This window comes from Manis pentadactyla, chromosome 6 (genome assembly GCF_030020395.1).
Source record: "Manis pentadactyla isolate mManPen7 chromosome 6, mManPen7.hap1, whole genome shotgun sequence".
Lineage (NCBI taxonomy): Eukaryota > Metazoa > Chordata > Mammalia > Pholidota > Manidae > Manis > Manis pentadactyla.
This window is the reverse complement of record NC_080024.1, coordinates 125,450,883-125,470,182: the sequence shown is the minus strand read 5'-3', so window position 1 is coordinate 125,470,182 and position 19,300 is coordinate 125,450,883.

The window sequence follows — 19,300 nt, the reverse complement described above, 5'->3', positions numbered from 1 at the left end:
TAGAATCTCTCACCTGGTCTTATTGCATCTCCATATTGATAGGTGTTTTCAAGGGGTGGAGAGAAGTAGTCCACCTCCATATAAATACGTAAGTACAAGGGCAAAGGAAGGCTTACCTGGACCAGAGACATTTTGGGGGCCCCTTTTTGCAGCTGGGTTGTGAGAGACACAGGCAAGCAGAAGTGGACAACTGCCTGTAAGAAATGGGTTTCTCCCACTTTATTTCTCCCTTTGACTGACTTCAGTTTCAAAGGTATTTTGCCTTGGGTTGGGAACATATGTTCTCCCCAGAGACACCATCTAATGTTATTTTTTATTTTGAAGGACATTATTTCTAGAATGTTCTCATTAAAAATATAAAGTACAGTTAATCAGACATTCACAATGTTCCACCTGTTTGTCAATGGTCTGCAAGAAGATGGGAGGTAGTGGTTATGGGTGAAGAAAAATAAGGCTCCACCTTTTGGTCATGAGACTGTTTTGCAATACAAACTACAGCTCATTGTGAGTGTTCCCTTTGATGGTTCTAGTGTGCCTGGCACTGCTCGATGAAGCCAGGACTTCACCACCCAGACTTCAAGTCTGTGCTGGATCCATAATTGGACACAAACATAAACTCTACCCCTAACATGGACTTAAGTGCACCCCTTCCATCAACACTGGGACCCTATTTGGGGACCATCTCTAAAGCTGTCTTGGATCCGTCACTCCAGCCTTAATTGGCATAGGGAACCATGGCCAGCTTGCATGGCAAATAGAACAAGTACTCAACTTGTTCTTTGTTTAAGCCTATGATAAAAGAGTGTGTGTACATGAAAAACCCTAATGAATAAACTCCAGAACTACCAGGTCTAATATCTGTATTCAGCAATGTTGCAGGATACAAAATTAATACACAGAAATCTGTTGCATTCCTATACACTAATGATGAACTAACACATAGGGAAATCAGGAAAACAATTCCATTTACAACTGCATCAAAAGAATAAAATACCTAGGAAAAAACCTAATGAGGGAAGTGAAAGACTTATACCCTGAAAACTACAATACATTCATGAGAAAAATTGAAGAAGATACCAATAAATGGAAACACATTCTGTGCTCATGGACTGGAAGAATTAATATTGTCAAAATGGCCATCCTGCCTAAAGCAATCTACAGACTCAATGCAATTACTATCAAAATACCAACACCTTTCTTCAACAAAATAGAGAAAATAGTTCTAAAATTCATATGGAACCACAAAAGACCTCAAATAGCCAAAGCAATCCTGAAAAGGAAGAGTAAAGCAGGGGGGATTATGCTCCCTAACTTCAAGCTCTACTACAAAGCCATAGTAATCAAGACAATTTGGAACTGGCACAGGAACAGACCCATAGATCAATGGAACAGATTATAGACAGCCCAGATATAGACCCAAGCATATATGGTCAATTAATATACAATAAAGGAGCCAAGGATATACAATGGGGAAATGACAGCCTCTTCAACAACTGCTGTTGGCAAAACTGGACAACTACATGCAAGAGAATAAAACTGGATTATTGTCTAACCCCATACAGAAAAGTAAATTCGAAATGGATCAAAGACCTGAATGTAAGTCATGAAACCATAAAACTCTTAGAAAACAACATAGGCAAAAATCTCCTGAATATAAACATGAGCAACATTTTCCTGAACACATCTCCTCAGGCAAAGGAAACAAAAGCACAAATGAACAAATGGGACTACATTGAGTTAAAAACCTTCTCTACAGCAAAGGACACCATCAGCAGAACAAAAAGGCATCCTACAGTATGGAAGAATATATTTGTAAATGACATATCTGACAAGGGGTTAACATCCAAAATATATAAAGAACTCACATGCCTTAACAACCAAATAGCAAATAACCCAATTAAAAAATGGGCAGAGGGTATGAACAGACACTTCTCCAAAGAAGAAATTCAGATGGCCAACAGGCACATGAAAAGATGCTCCACATCACTAATTATCAGGGAAATGCAAATTAAAACCACAATGATATCACCTCATACAAGTTAGGAAGGCCAACATCAAAAAGACTAAGAACAACAAATACTGGCGAGGATGTGGAGAAAGGGGAACCCTCCTACACTGCTGGTGGGATGTAAGCTAGTTCAACTATTGTGGAAAGCAATATGGAGGTTCCTCAAAAAACTAAAAATAGAAATACCATTTGACCCAGGAATTCCACTCTTAGGAATTTACCCAAAGAAAACAAGTTCTTAGATTCAAAGAGATATATGCACCCCTATCTTTATTGCAGCACTTTTTACAATAGCCAAGATATGGAAGCAACCTAAGTGTCCATCAGTAAATGAATGGATAAAGAAGAAGTGGTACATATACACAGTGGAATACTATTCAGCCATAAGAAAGAAACAAATCCTACCATTTGCAACAACAGGGTTGGAGCTAGAGGGTATTATGCTCAGTGAAATAAGCCAGGCAAAGAAAGACAAGTACCAAATGATTTCCCTCATTTGAGGAGTATAATAATGAAGCAAAAGTGAAGGAACAAAATAGCAGCAGACTCACAAAATCCAAGAAGGGACCAGAGGTTACCAAAGGGGAGGGGTGGGGAAGGGTGGGTGGGGAGGGAGGAAGGAGGGTTTGAGGGGTATTATGATTAGTATGCATGCTATGCAGGTATCATGTGGAAGACAGTGTAGCACAGAGAAGACAAGTAGTGACTCTGTGACATCATACTACACTGATGGACAGCGACTGCAATGGGGTATGGGGGTTGGCCCATAATATGGGTGAATGTAGTAACCACATTGTTTTTCCATGGACTTAAGAATGTTTATGAATAACAAAAACCAAAATGGTGTGTGTGTATATGGGGGGTGAACTGACCTCAGAACACACAGACCCTGAGCCTTTCAGCTCTGGTTGCTTCTGCATTTCAAGAACCTAGAGATAATAGCAGAAATGTGAGAAAATCCCAGGTCCCCTCTATATGATATTGCCCTAATTTTCTCTCCAGAGAGGGAATGGACTGAAATTATCAGGTTAATAGCCAATGAAAAGGAAATACACTGTCAACCCCAGGTAGAAGTGGACAGTTAATATGTAGGCCCCTTTGTGATAAAAGGCCATGTATCTCAAGAACCAAAGCAGTGTAGTTCTTCGCCTTCTCACAGGGCCTTAGTGTTAGTGATAGGGGCCCACTTGAGTCCATGGCATAGGTAAGATTTATGTTTGTGTCCCAGAATAGGTCCAGAAGGAACTTGAAGTCTTGTTGAAGTCCTGGTTTCAGCAAGCAGCACCAGGCATAAGGACAACCCAGAGGAACACTGGCGATGGATTGCAGTATCATATTGCAAAATAGTCTCATGGCCAAAAAGTACAACCCTATTTTTCTTCATGCCATTTCCCTACCCTGATTTACTTGTCTAAAATCTGTCTTTCCCACCACAGTCAAGTCAGGTCTGAAGCCATCCTCCCCAGAGACATGCAGGTTCCTAAGACCATGTGATCTTCTGTATTAGAAGTCTTGACTACTGGATTATACATCAACACTTAATGCATTAAGCTCCCCAACTGACCAACTTCTATCTAAAGAAAATAAAAAGGCTTAAACAAAAGCAGGAACAGTAATGGCCTGATAGGGTAGATATACCTGACCTCAGAGTGAGATCAGGTACTGAAGACAACCAAGGTAAAGCATGGGGATCCCTGTTCTCAGACATCCCCCGGAGGAGAACTGAACCTCATGTGTTTGGGCTGTTTTATTCCTATAAGGGGCCCAAGTCAGATAATCTTGAAGCTCTCGTGATCTTTAGACCATCCCTCATGGTTCTGTTCTTCTGTTGGTCTGAGAGGGTGATTTCTGATAGTTACAATGTCCTCTTGAGAGTTCTTTCAAAATTACTTTTCTATCCATTCCCTTTTACCAAGGATGCTTGAAGGTCTGACCAGTGCCACACCATGCCTGAATAATTACAATAATGTCCTCACAGGACTCCCTACCTCTCCAACCACCGTCCATGCTGTTTCCAAATCCTACTAAAGCACTCTGGAGATTTCCTTCCTTAAAACACTTCCATGACCCTCATGTCTATTGGATGGAGTACAAATTTCTGGGCTAGACATTCAAGGCCATGTGCTCTATGGCTCCAAACTTATTGCCTTTGATATCCTGTATGTTCCTGATAAGGCACCACTACAGGGCTCTTACCTTATTCTGGATCCCTGGCATTCCTCCTACTTTTGTGCACATTGCATAGAAAGAAAAAGAAGGTATGACAGAGGATGAGCACCAGATAGGTGCTGGACAGATGAGTCTGAATACTATTTCCACTGGTTTCTTGCTCTGTAAACTTTTTAAAAAATTATTTAATATTTTTCTGAGCCTGCTTACTCAACTTTAAGCTAGGATAATAGTTCCTTTTTTAATAGGTTATCATATATATTCAGAAGCTAATGGAGATGAAGTATCCAGCACATAGTAGGAGCTTACTACATCACATTTATTATTACATAATTTATTTAATCTAGTACAGCCAACTAGCTCATCCTTGAAGGCCCCATTTATATTTTACTCATTCCATGGATCTTCCCCAATTGCACTAACTCTGGTTGACTTTTATGTCTTGTGAAATCTTTCAGTTTATTTTTTAAAAACTCTTGCTGAGCACTTACTTCTTCTTATTAATTACCTTGTCATGGACCTTTTTGCCTCTGTCTCTGTCTTCCCTTCCACCGACCTAAAGGGGCCAAGTTGCATTGGTTGTTGAGCCAGTCCCCAGTGGTTCAAGAAAAACCTAAGATATGCAGTAATCCTCTTTGCTGTTAATGTGACACAGAAGATGTTCCTCATACTTTTGGGTAAGGTCATGCACCCATGACCGTAACCTGTCACACTATAGGTTAAACCAAATGCTTCCTAATTCCTTTCCTCCAGTCTCACGGGCACTTGTTTTCAATTTGTTTGAATTTGAGTTTTCAAATTCAGTATCCCCCAGTTCTTACAAATATGTTTCAGTTAAAGCTCATAATTATAAATCTTGGTTCTGGGCACCCACCTGGTAACCCAGACATTGTGTAGGAATGATGTCCAGCCTTTGAACTCCAGATCAATGGCCTGGGCTATGTCACCTAGACCTAGGGGCTGTCCCAGTGCTCAAAAAACAATAGGTGTCCAAAGCCCTATTTCTGTCCTCTTACAACCTGTAGACATCCCTTATGGGCCAGCCTAGGCCCCTGGCACTTCTCACCTACAGTGAGAAGATGTGGCTCCTTTGAGTGCTGAACCTCACTCAGCCAGCCTACCCTTAATGCTGCTTCCTGGGCATATCTGGTTACAGGTACCACTCCCCACCTGCTTTAGTCTGCTGGGTAACTGAGCTGTAATCTAAGACACCAGGTGGCACATTCTATAGGGTGGTGTATTATAGCCATCTTTGCCCTTTCTCAAAAACTTTCACATTTCCATTAGGGTTTCCAAACAGAGATGGTCTGACTACTGGACTGACTGAGAAAAACCATTTAAATCTTGGTACGCAGGCTGGTTGAATATAAATCACTCATTCAACAATTTTTTTGAGTGTCTACTATGTGTTAGGAATTTTCACAAACAATACTTTATTTTTTCAAAAGTTTTTTGAAACTCGCAATAGCTTTGTGAGCCTGGATTGTGTCAGAGGCAGTTTTGTGGCAGGCAGGTGGACAGCCTTTGGGCTTTGATGTGAGCTCAAAGACAGAAAGGAACTCACTGCTCATGTCTGTCCCTGACATTCACTATTCTGTGACCTTGGAAAAGTCACTTATCCTTGTGAGGATTAATGAGTTAATCTCAGGGGAAGTACTTTGAGATCATTGGCTGACAGGTGCTGTATAAGTACAAAGTATTATTATTAAAATGTCACTGTGCTGGCTGTGTGCTCTTGAGGGCACAGAGGCAGGAATGACAGCCCTGGGTGAGTAGATAAGAATTAAGACAAGGAGGAAGAGTTATGTCACAGAAAGTTCTGTAGGCTAACACTACTCCTCTCCACCTCTACCCCTCACCCAGCAATCTTCTGACTTGTCTCTGGACAGAAGTAAGTTTTATTTTCCTAAAATGAACTGTGCAAAAACAGTTTTAGCCAGAGGCTCTATATCCATAGATCTTCTTGATCTTTAGCATAGCCTTGGAAGTAGAGGCCAGAAAACTTATTTTAACATCTCCAGCACTCCCATCTTTCCCCCAACAAACTCAGAAACTTCCCTCTGGCTTTTCCCACACATGAACAGAATAAAAATATAAACAGAATTGATATGCCTGGGGTCTCAAACAATAATGGTAGAAATTCAGACTCCCTCTGTTACAAACATCTTCTATCCTCTCTGTATCTCATTTTTAGTTTGTCTTTCTTCTTGAATAAAAAAAAAAAACTTTTGAAAAAGTAAGGTATTGTTTATGAAAATTCCGAACACATAGTAGACACTCAAAAAAATTGATGGAGTGATTTATAGTCAGCCAGCCTGCATACCAGAATTCTAAAGTTTATCAAAATATCAAAAAATGAACAAATAGCTATTGAGCGTTAGATTCTTTGAACGAAACTCAAAATGTGAAGGACCTAAAATTGCTCCCCTCAAAGAACACGTGTGTTTTAAGGGAGACGTGATTCAAGAAGTTGATGGAACATGCTGAAACCCTGAAACATGAGGGAGCCTTTGCACAGGGGCCAGGTACACCTTTTTAGGTGGAGGGCTGGGTGATGTAAAGATATTAGTGACAAAGACAGCAGGAAAAATAGCAGAGGAAAAATGGGGAAGAAAAGTCAGGAGACAAGATCAAGTAAGGATCTAAGAAGGTCCTCAGTGTACAGAAAACCCCCTGAGATTGGAGAGGGGATCAAAGATGGATTAAGCTGCACTCAAGTGTCTACCAATTACCAGGAGATTGCTCCCAACTGAGGAGAGAGAGAGGGGCTGCTGATGGTCTTCCTTGGCCCCAGTTGGGGGCATTAGAGGAGAATTTTAATTAGCTTGTATTTTTGTTTTTGTTGTTATTTTCTTAAAGTGAGTACATTGTGGGTTCTATGAAGACGGTAGTGCACCCAGAGGAGTCTCTGCTCAGCACTTCATGTTTCCTCTTTTCAAGAGCCCTGGGAAACCACGGCCAGCTCCTGCCTGAAAAGAATGTCCAGTTCCAAGAAGGAGGGCGAAACAGTCTCCTTCTTACAGGCTGTGACTCACAGCAGGTTCTCCCGTGAAGGCCCACACTCAGCAGGGCAGATGGAGAGGACTGGTGCGGGGCCCTGGAGAGTAGCAACGCCAGGCTCTGAGACTTCACATGAAGATCTGGATGTTACCAGCACCCACTCTATGTAGGACAGAGAAGGAGTTCTGTTAATAGAAGGAGCTCTATTAAGAGCAGTGTGTGGTCAATTTCTCTTATATTTTTAAAATTATTACCTTAGCAGCATTATTTTTTATGTAACTTTCCTTGGGAGAATTCTGAGGCTTTTTCACAGAGATAGACAATGATACCAGTGAATGGAAAGGTACATAAAAATACTCTCATTTTGTGAAATAAGATCTTATCTCCTTTTTACATCTGCATTCTCCTTCCCCTATTCTATCAGCTAGGTGAACTCTCCTTACACACTGGGGTTCCCTACTAACCCCCAGTACATTTGTCCTAGTCAAGTAAAATTCTTCCCCCAAAACACCTTCCTCATTATCCATCTGGACTTTTTATCATCAATGCTGCACTACATGAGAAACTGACTTGATCAGCTGATCTTTACTAAGGTACTAACAGCAATTAATATCTCACCTTCTTCATAGCAATTTTATTTTAAAAATCACATCCAAGTGGTTTTCTAAAGGGGAATAGAATGTGGGATCTTAGAAGCCCATGGAGGACCTATACAGAAGGTATGTAGGGGAGATACAGTTACTAATCATGGCTTTTCAGCAACTGCTATTAATAGAGACTCAATGCTGGCAGGTACATGCACCAAAACCTTTATGACCAACTCCTTTAATTTATAGCTGTAGACTGAGTGCCAGGTTAAATGACACTTCGAGGCTGCACATCTGACTGGCAGCAGAGCCAGAACTCAAGCCTGGGTTCTGAATCTCAAACTGGAGTCTTATCCACAGCACCAGGTTGTTCTATAAATCCCATTCTGTGCCTGCTTTGCTGTGAGACCTTGCACAGAAAATGCTTAGTTTCTGGGTTTCTGTTTCACACTCTATAAAACAGGAATTGGATTAATGGGTCTTTGAAAGGAAGAACTCTTAGTTTTTTCAGGTATTCTGTTCCTGTGTGTGGAATCACACATACGCATTTTACATTCCTCTACATATATACACAGCCTGGGGAATCTGACATTATCATTTCTTCAAGTTTCCCTCTGCCATGAGGTTTCACTCCTGATATAATGGTCTTTAGCATGTCAATGATTCAAACACAAGGACATTTTCCTGGTCCTTCACTGTTTCAGAGTGAAATTGAAAGAGGGAATCCAGCTGTTTATATGCAATATGCAGCAATTATGAAGTTCATTTCCAGAAGCTGATGTAACCATGGCAACCTGTGATTCCAGAAGAATAGATACAGGCTGTAGACTGACTTCCAGTGGGGCGAACTTTTAGCCAAGGGTGGCTCAGAAAATGCTGGTGAGGAGCCTGAGCTGTTTATTCTAAGTTAGAAGCAGGTTTTGAAAGTCAGACTCCCCTAATCTATAACTTCAGCCCTTCTTTAAAGTTCAGTAATCAGTGGAACTCAAATTTCTGGATTTACTTGAGCCTGCCCTAGAGGGCTAAATAGTTCAAATGAAACAAGAGCCAGAATTGTACTGATGTTTATTTCATAGTTCCTTAAACACCAAACTCAAAGTCATAACATCAAACTGACTGAACTTTAAGCTAGCATTTCAGGAACCTCAGGAAGTTCAAATGAGAGCCGGAGAACCCAGTCTCTTGATATACAGTGTTTCTGAGCACACACTGATTTCTTTGATATTTCAAGAAACAATGGATAAGATTCATGTTAGAATGGATGATTTTATGACATCTTGACACTATCAGGCCGAAGGGAAGCAAGAATTGCTGAAGGGCAGAGGGTATGGTGCGGTGAGCAGGAAAACAGCAGAGATATGGTCACTTTGAGTCAGAAATTATTTTAAACAATTTGGTCAGGTTACTGAGTTGATTGTCTTCTTACCTCATGTGTGTCCACTTTGACTCATAGCGTGAATTTCTGGATACTTAGAAAGGGAATGGGACAATGATCAACTAAGAATCAAATCTTGAATGCACACAACTCTTGTATGCACCCTGGGATATTCATGGAGATGAAATGCTAAGTGACTGCAAGCTGCAAAGGCATTGGAAATAGATTTTTGCTATTTCTGCCTCTTTCAACTCTGTCTTTGATACCTGCTGGCAGCACGCTGGGCATGTGTGAATACCACAGTTTATAGATACTGTATCTACCAGGGAAGTAGAAGGAAACCAGGGCCTATCAGCTACAGGTTTTCTTCCCTGAAATTACCAGGGGAGTTAAAATCAGGGGTACACTCCAAACAGGTTGAGGTATGCCCCTTCTTGTTGAAGGCATTATTTTTCACTCATTTGCCTACACAGTGAGCAGATAGTCCTGACATACCTGAAGCACCAGACAAGCAGGAGCTAATAAATAGTCCCTAGGATGAGTTTGCTGTCCCTGTGGGGTAGCGACTACAATGGGGAGGCAACTGTCAGGCTACACATAGAGAGGAATTTGAGTATGTCAAGATTTTGGCATTTAGGGAGGTTAGGGACAGTGGTAAACACATATAGGTTAAACACACATAAGTGGGGCTTGAACCAGCTGCAGAGCACATCACCTGTAGGATGGAAGGAAAACCTCCCAGGCTCTTAGCTCCCATCTTTGTCCTTGTGTGCACTCCTGCCAGCTCTGTAATTGCCAAGATTCCTGTTGAGATAGGGACTGTGGGTTTAGCCGGAGTAGGGTAAGGGCCTCTGGAAAAAGATCCCTACCAAAACTCCATATTAAACAATTAAGCAAAGTCAGAGTCACATTAATTCTCTAAGGTAAAAATGTCAAACTAGGAATAAAGGCATTCTTCAGTGAGATTAGTTAAAACTAAAGAGCCAGAGTAACTTGGCCTGAAATGTTTGAATATCCCCCAGATAAGAAAGTATCTCAGCATAGCCTGTTTTCACTGTGTCAATTAGATCATGCCATTGTAAGATTTACTTTAGCCTGCTAAAAGGCCCAGCTTATTCTTTAAGTTAACCTGTATGCTGTTTTTTCCTCCTCCAGCCCCTAATGAAGTAATTTACAACCTGGGTAATTAATATGGCAAGCAAGCCCAGTCATAAACAACATAGTAAAAAGAGGAAGGACTCCATCTTAAAGATAAGATTGCATTTTAAAACTCAAGAAGTCAAAAAGTAAGTTTCTTAACATAGCAGACAATAATTCAGTCCACCTTGGGAGCAGGACAGGCAGTCTTGATTGATATGCTCCCAGACCAAGAAGCTGCTATTCTGGAAAAGAATCAAAGCAGTAAATTTCTTGTGTTAAGTTAACTTTGCAAAATAACCCAGAAGACTGACAAGAAAACTTAATGTCTCTTCAGAGATAAACATTTGGGGACCATCTGGCAGGTCTGCATCCCTAGCCCTTTGTCTCTCAACCTCCTATAAAACCCCTAGATAATGCACAACTACAGACTCTCTTGTCCCCTCCTGCCATGAGCCAGGAGCTCTGACTTCTCACTTTATCTCTAAATAAAAGCCCCTTACTTGATTTCCTACTTCAAGTGTTTGTGAAGTTCATTCTTCGACTCCATGAACAAGAACCCTGGCATCACTGTGTTCCTTCCGCTTGAATATGGTTATTCCTTCCATACTAACCTGCTGTTGTACCCTATTCTGGGTCCTGACTCTGAAGCTGAAGCTAGATCTACAGAGGGAAAGGAACATAGGTCTTGGAAGTTGAGAGTCCTGCTTTGCCACTAACCTGCCAGACCCAGAACAATTTGCCTAACCTTTCTACATCATCTGTAAAGGGCTAGTCATGAAACACTGCTTGAACGGATATTGTATATAATATGCTGAGCTCATTGCCTAGCCAAAGGCAGATCTTATTAATGGCAATGACATACATCTAACCCCTGTCTAGATCAGAATTCATAGGAACCATAGAAAACTGCCTCTCCACTACACTGCTATAGAAAGGCAAGGTCAGGAGCTTGGGAAACCAGAGACAGAAAGTGAGGTCCAGAGATAGGGTAATGCCAGGCTCTCAAAGATGAGGCAGCAGATGACAATCCTTCACAGTCAAAAGAAGAAAACATAGCAAGCATGGTTTAATAAAAAGAACACAGTCTTTGGGTCAGAAAGCTCCATTTAAATATGAGGTGAAAGAACAGGGTTTACGATTCTGCCCACCACTTAATGTGTGTCCCAGAGCAAGTCCTTTAGGTTCAGTGGTCAATGAAATGCTCTCTTCCCAGGCAAGCTAGTGAGATGATCAGAAAGATATTATAAAAACTGAGGTATCACTATTCTAGAAAGGATATAAATAAGCATGCCAGAATGACTAGGAAACTCTTTACAAAGCAAGTGAAAATTGAGGGATTCCCTAAAGGAATAGTTGAGAAGGAGAGACACTTTTCTAGGGGTTACACAGAGGACAGGGGGAGGAGAGGACCCAAGATGGATTGGGAGACCAGGAACAAGATCAGTGTGGTTGGGGTGGAAACTTCTTACAGGAAATAGTGTTACATAGGCCAGGAGAATAGACTGAAGTGAGGTCATAGTGACAGCTAAATACTTACCATCATTTCGTAGGCAATGAGAGTCCATTAAAAGTTAGAACAGGAGATACAAACCTAATGTTTTGCTTCTTTCCCCATCCCTGCCAATTCACATCAGACCCCGTTACTCCTCATGCAAAGTAACTCATGTTAACAATTTTATGAGATGTACACTTTCACGTTTTTCATGTTCATAGGAACATATAAATATGAGTGTATGTGTGTGTGTATGTACAGATAAGTATATGTTACATAAATAGAAATACATAAATGGATTGGGTTACTATTAAAAATGAGAGTGTATATATATATTCCTGCCTCTTTTCTCATTCATGGAAATTCCTTTTAATCAGCTCCTATACTGGAACATATAATTTATTCTTCTAATGGCTGCATAATATTCTATGTTATGTATGGATAGACCATAAGTTATTCAGCCATTTTTCAGTTCTTAGTAATTATTTTGCCCTCAAGCCTTTTTTGTCTGTTTCTTGGATTGTTTTTCTATTTCAAAGCCCTCTGCAGCAAACACCCTTATGCATATGTGTTTAACTACTGGTGGATTTCTTTTTATTAGATTGATACCTATGGGTAGTGTTGCTGGGTCAAAACATATGTGCATTTCTAATTGGTTGGATGGATTATGCTAGATTGCTTTCCAAAACTAACCATTCACATTCCTACATGCTATATATGAAATGACATGTTTTCTTACATCTTTCTCAGCATTAGCTGTTCTTTTTCATTTCTTTATTCTGGTCATAAACTAATAGCTCATTATTACTTTAATTTTCATTTCCCTGAACCATTAGTAAATTTAAGCATTTTTTTCATATGTTTTGTAATAGTCATTTGTAATTTCTGTACTGCCAATTGCTTGTACATAAACATTATTTACTTTCTGTTGGGCTATTTGTCTTTCTCTCATCAGAAGATCTTATATTTTAGAGACATTAACCTGGGCATGTGCTTGGAGAATTGCCCATGGTTATTGCCCTTGGAGATTGGAGGAGGGAGAGATGGGAGATGGGACCATCAGAAAACAATCACATTGGTCTGAAAATGAGGTGATGTCAGCCTCTTCGAGGCTTGGGTCATTGGCAATAGAAAAGATGGGCTGGGGTCATGTTGTGAAAAAAGGAACAAAAGGGTCAAGGATTGATTGGATGTGGCTGCAGTGAGAAGGGTGGGGAGAGATTGCAGTTATTTTGTGATTTGGCAAGTCTGATCATTTGGAAATTGGTTATTGCTTTTTAAAACCGGGAGATTCAGAGGAGGAACAAGAGTAGCAGGAAAGAAGAGTTCTGTTTACAAATGAGGAAAGTTTGAGGTGACAGTGATTCATCCTGATGACAATAAAGCTTGCAGGACTAGAATTCGGAAGAAAGGTCAAAGATTTTAAAGCACATGAAAGAGCTGTGTAAAGAACTGTGAGACAGGAGATAAACATGGCAGAGATCTGGTTTATCCTAGTCATGGGGAGCAGAGGGAGATGTGAAATCTCTAAGAATTAGCTGCCCAATGTACTTAAAACCATACCAGACTATATTGGGTCACAGAGGCTGCACAGAAGTAATATACGGCAGAGCAATTGGGCTTTAGAGCAGGGTTGCCACATACAGCAAGCAAATAAAAATAGTGGATGCTTAGTTGTGGTTAAATTTTAAATAAACAATGGATAACATTTTAGGATAATTATGTCCCATTCAGTATTTGGGACATACTTTTATTAAAAGTATTCAATACCTGGGATGTACTTATCCTAAAAATATTCAATGTTGGATATGTACTTGTCAGAAATACTCATTGTCCATCTGGAATTTAAATTTAATTGGTCATCTATGTTTTATCTGGCAACCCTATATTGCAAGTTAACATAAGAGGGCACATAACCTTGCTCTGCCATGTCTCAGATTTAGGTTGTCAAGTGATAATTTCACCATATCTAAAGAAAAGGTATTCTTTGGGATCAAAAAGTTTTCCATGACAGTATTCCTGGCAGTGAAATATCCACCATTCACTGTACTAGCATTTCACCCATCTACAATAGCACAATGATTATTGTTGTCCCTTCAAATCTGACTACTTTACCAACTAATACTTATTAAGTATATGTCATGTGTAAAAGAAGGAGCTTGATGAGACATTCATAATAATAACCCCAAAGTAACTTGGACATCATAGTGACATTAAATGTTTAAATCACACTAAGGGGATTTTGATTGTTTAAATTTATTTTTATATACATTTAAAGGAATCCTATGTATTTATAGAGAATCTCTGTTAAGCAGAATGTTAATTTCAGTCTCAGTAAATAGTAATTGAGAAGATATATTGTGGGAATTTTTATCTCTAATAAATAATGTACCACTTCTTTTCCTTCAGCCAGCTTATATCCCTCAAGGATCATGCAAGTCTCCTTTCTGCCACTAGCATTGAACAAGGTGGCTCTCTCTTCTTAAAACATTTTATTTATAGACTACATGTATGTGGTAGATATTTTCATTTATCTTTCACAACAAATGTATGAAGGAGGGGTGTCATCATACTATTTTACAAATGAAGCAAGTAATACAGAGACCTTGGGTCATTCACCAAGTTCCCACAGAGAGAAAGAGGTGAGCACGGTCCAGTCCCAGCTGACCTTGCTCTGGGGTCCATGCTCATCACTACAGCATTTGGCTCCTTAATTTACTATAAGGGAGGGGTGCTGAAGGGAACCAATTGGCATTCTAAAGAATCCATCCCTCAGCTACAGTTCAGAGCACAACTCTTATCTTAGAGGAAACCTGGGATAGTAGGTAGAGAAACAATAGATGTGGGATTCTGCCTGAACCTACCTCTGATGACCCACATTGCTTCCAAGACCTATCAGCAGACTCTGGTGGGCAGCAAAGACAATTTGGTGTGGGGTTCATTGAAGCTGAGGCATGTAGAGCTCACCTCAAGTCTGGAGTTGGCTGCCTGTGAAGGACTTTCTAGAGATTTCTATCACACAGGAACACTGCATGTCAGGGTCCACCCCAGCTTCCTGGGACTGGGGACCGTGAGTTTTCAGATGCAACGATTGACCATTGTCTGCTGCTCTCCTTCCTTCCTGTCAAGACAGATGCACTCTATCAATGTTATTAAGGCAGACAAGACACAGAAAAAGGCAAATACTGTAAGGGCTGGCACATGAGCAGGTGCTAAAAAAATGTGTGTGGTGGAGATGCAGGTACCTATGAACATATAAACTACATTCATAATTAGAAAGATTGGGTTTTAATTTAGAATGGAAACATACAGTTAAAATATCATTAAATATATCTGATATCCATTATGGTTCTGAAAAGCAATACAAAATCTTAAACAACCAAAGATCTGGATTATTGTTGTAAAAAAAGGAAGAAGGTCTGGGGCGGAAGACGGCGGTGTGAGTAGAGCAGTGGAAATCTCCTCCCAAAACCACATATATCTATGAAAATATAACAAAGACAACCCTTCCTAAAATTAAGAACAGAGGACACAGGACAATATCCAGACCACATCCGCACCTGAGAGAACCAAGCGCCTCGTGAAGGGGGTAAGATACAAGCCCCGGCCTGGCAGGAGCTGAGCACCCATCCCCCCAACTCACAGTGGGAGAAGAGCAGGCAGAGCGGGAGGGAGACGGAGCCCAGGACTGCCGAGCACCCAGCCCCAGCCATCCGGGCCAGAGAGCAGGGCACTGAATACTAGGAAAACAGGGCAGCAAGAACAGTGAGCGGGCACTGGTGGCCTGGCGCCGGAGGACATAAGAAAAGCGCACGACCATTTGCTTTTTTTTTTCCTGTTTTGTGTTGGTGAGCGCTTTTTGGAAGTCTTAAAGGGATAGGGACCCCAATACTAGGGAAACAGGGCAGCAAGACCGGTGAGCAGATGCCTGAGGCTGGCACAGGAGAATAAAGAAAAACGAGCGGCCACCTTTTTTTTTTTTTTTAAATTAAAGATTTTTTTTTTTTTTTTTTTTTTGTGGTCGTTTTGTTTTGGCGGGTGCTTTGTGGAAGTCTTAAAGGGGCAGGGCGGGACACTTAATCCAGACGTAGGGAATCCGGGGATCTCTGGGCACCCTAACCCCTGGGCTGCAGGGAGCAGTGAGGCCCCTTACGGAGATAAATAGCCTCCAGGCCGCTCCCCCTAAAACGCCACTCCACCACTTTGGGGCAGAGGCTCGAACCAGGCCACGCCCACAGCAACAGTGGAGATAAACTCCATAGCAGCCAGGCAGGAAGCAGAAACCCTGTCTGTGCGCAGCTGCGCAGTACAAGCCACTAGAGGTCGCTGTTCTCCCAGGAGAGGAGGGCCACAAACCAACAAGAAGGGAAGTTCTTCCAGCCGTCACTCGTCCCAGCTCTGCAAACTATTCCTATCACCATGAAAAGGCAAAGCTACAGGCAGACAAAGATCACAGAGACAACACCAGAGAAGGAGACAGACCTAACCAGTCTTCCTGAAAAAGAATTCAAAATAAGAATCATAAACATGCTGACAGAGATGCAGAGAAATATGCAAGAGAAATGGGATGAAGTCCGGAGGGAGATCACAGATGCCAGAAAGGAGATTACAGAAATGAAACAAACTCTGGAAGGGTTTATAAGCAGAATGGATAGAATGCAAGAGGCCATTGATGGAATTGAAATCAGAGAACAGGAACGCATAGAAGCTGACATAGAGAGAGACAAAAGGATCTCCAGGAATGAAACAATATTAAGAGAACTGTGTGACCAATCCAAAAGGAACAATATCCGTATTATAGGGGTTCCAGAAGAAGAAGAGAGAGGAAAAGAGATGGAAAGTATCTTAGAAGAAATAATTGCTGAAAACTTCCCCAAACTGGGGGAGGAAATAATCGAACAGACCATGGAAATACACAGAACCCCCAACAGAAAGGATCCAAGGGGGACAACACCAAGACACACAATAATTAAAATGGCAAAGATCAAGGACAAAGAAAGAGTTTTAAAGGCAGCTAGAGAGAAAAAGGTCACCTATAAAGGAAAACCCATCAGGCTAACATCAGACTTCTCGACAGAAACACTACAGGCCAGAAGAGAATGGCATGATATATTTAATACAATGAAACAGAAGGGCCTTGAACCAAGGATACTGTATCCAGCACGACTATAATTCAAATATGACGGTGGGATTAAACAATTCCCAGACAAACAAAAGCTGAGGGAATTTGCTTCCCACAAACCACCTCTACAGAACATCTTACAGGGACTGCTCTAGATGGGAGCACTCCTAGAAAGAACACAGCACAAAACACCCAACATATGAAGAATCGAGGAGGAGGAATAAGAAGGGAGAGAAGAAAAGAATCTCCAGACAGTGTATATAACAGCTCAATAAGCGAGCTAAGTTAGGCAGTAAGATACTAAAGAGGCTAACCTTGAACCTTTGGTAACCACGAATTTAAAGCCTGCATTGGCAATAAGTACATATCTTTCAATAGTCACCCTAAATGTTAATGGGCTGAATGCACCAATCAAAAGACGTAGAGTAAGAGAATGGATAAAAAAGCAAGACCCATCTATATGCTGCTTACAAGAAACTCACCTCAAACCCAAAGACATGTACAGACTAAAAGTCAAGGGATGGAAAAACATATTTCAAGCAAACAACAGCGAGAAGAAAGCAGGGGTTGCAGTACTAATATCAGACAAAATAGACTTCAAAACAAAGAAAGTAACAAGAGATAAAGAAGGACACTTCATAATGATAAAGGGCTCCGTCCAACAAGAGGATATAACCATTCTAAATATATATGCATCCAACACAGGAGCACCAGCATATGTGAAACAAATACTAAAAGAACTAAAGGGGGAAATAGACTGCAATGCATTCATTCTAGGAGACTTCAACACACCACTCACCACAAAGGATAGATCCACTGGGCAGAAAATAAGTAAGAACATGGAAGCACTGAACAACACAGTAGAGCAGAAGGAACCTAACAGACATCTATAGAACTCTACATCCAAAAGCAACAGGATATACATTCTTCTCAAGTACACATGGAACATGCTCCAGAGTAGACCACATACTAGGCCACAAAAAGAGCCTCAGAAAATTCCAAAAGATTGAAATCCTACCAACCAACTTTTCAGACCACAAAGGCATGAAGCTAGAAATAAACTGTACAAAGAAAGAAAAGAGGCTCACAAACACATGGAGTTTAACAACATGTTCCTAATAATCAATGGATCAATGACCAAATCATAATGGAGATCCAGCAATATATGGTAACAAATGACAACAACAACACTAAGCCCCAAATTCTGTGGGACACAGCAAAAGCAGTGTTAAGAGGAAAGTATATAGCAATCCAAGCATATTTAAAAAAGGAAGAGCAATCCCAAATGAATGGTCTAATGTCACAATTATCGAAATTGGAAAAAGAAGAACAAATGAGGCATAAGGTCAGCAGAAGGAGGGACAAAATAAATATCAGAGAAGAAATAAATAAAATTGAGAAGAATAAAACAATAGCAAAAATCAATGAAACCAAGAACTGGTTCTTCGAGAAAATAAACAAAATAGATAAGCCTCTACCCAAACTTATTAAGAAGAAAAGAGAGTCAACACAAATCAACAGTATCAGAAACGAGAAAGGAAAAATCATGATGGACCCCACAGAAATTCAAAGAATTATTAGAGACTACTATGAAAACCTATACGCTAACAAGCTGGGAAACCTAGGAGAAATGGACAAGTTCCTAGAAAAATACAACCTTCCACGATTGACCCAGAAAGAAACAGAAAATCTAAACAGACCAATTACCAGCAACGAAATTGAAGCGGTAATCAAAAAACTACCAAAGAACAAAACCCCCGGGCCAGATGGATTTACCTCGGAATTTTATCAGACCTACAGGGAAGACATAATACCCATTCTCCTTAGAGTTTTCCAAAACATAGAGGAGGAGGGGATACTCCCAAACTCATTCTATGAAGCTAACATCACCCTAATACCAAAACCAGGCAAAGACCCCAACAAAAAAGAAAACTACAGACCAATATCCCTGATGAACGTAGATGCCAAAATACTCAACAAAATATTAGCAAACCAAATTCAAAAATACATCAAAAGGATCATACACCATGACCAAGTGGGATTCATCCCAGGGATGCAAGGATGGTACAACATTCGAAAGTCCATCAACATCATCCACCACATCAACAAAAAGAAAGACAAAAACCACATGATCATCTCCATAGATGCTGAAAAAGCATTTGACAAAGTTCAGCATCTATTCATGATAAAAACTCTCAGCAAAATGGGAATAGAGGGCAAGTACCTAAAGGCCATCTATGATAAACCCACAGCCAACATTATATTGAACAGCGAGAAGCTGAAAGCATTTCCTCTGAGATCGGGAACTATACAGGGATGCCCACTCTCTCCACTGTTATTTGACATAGTACTGGAGGTCCTAGCCACAGCAATCAGACAAAACAAAGAAATACAAGGAATCCAGATT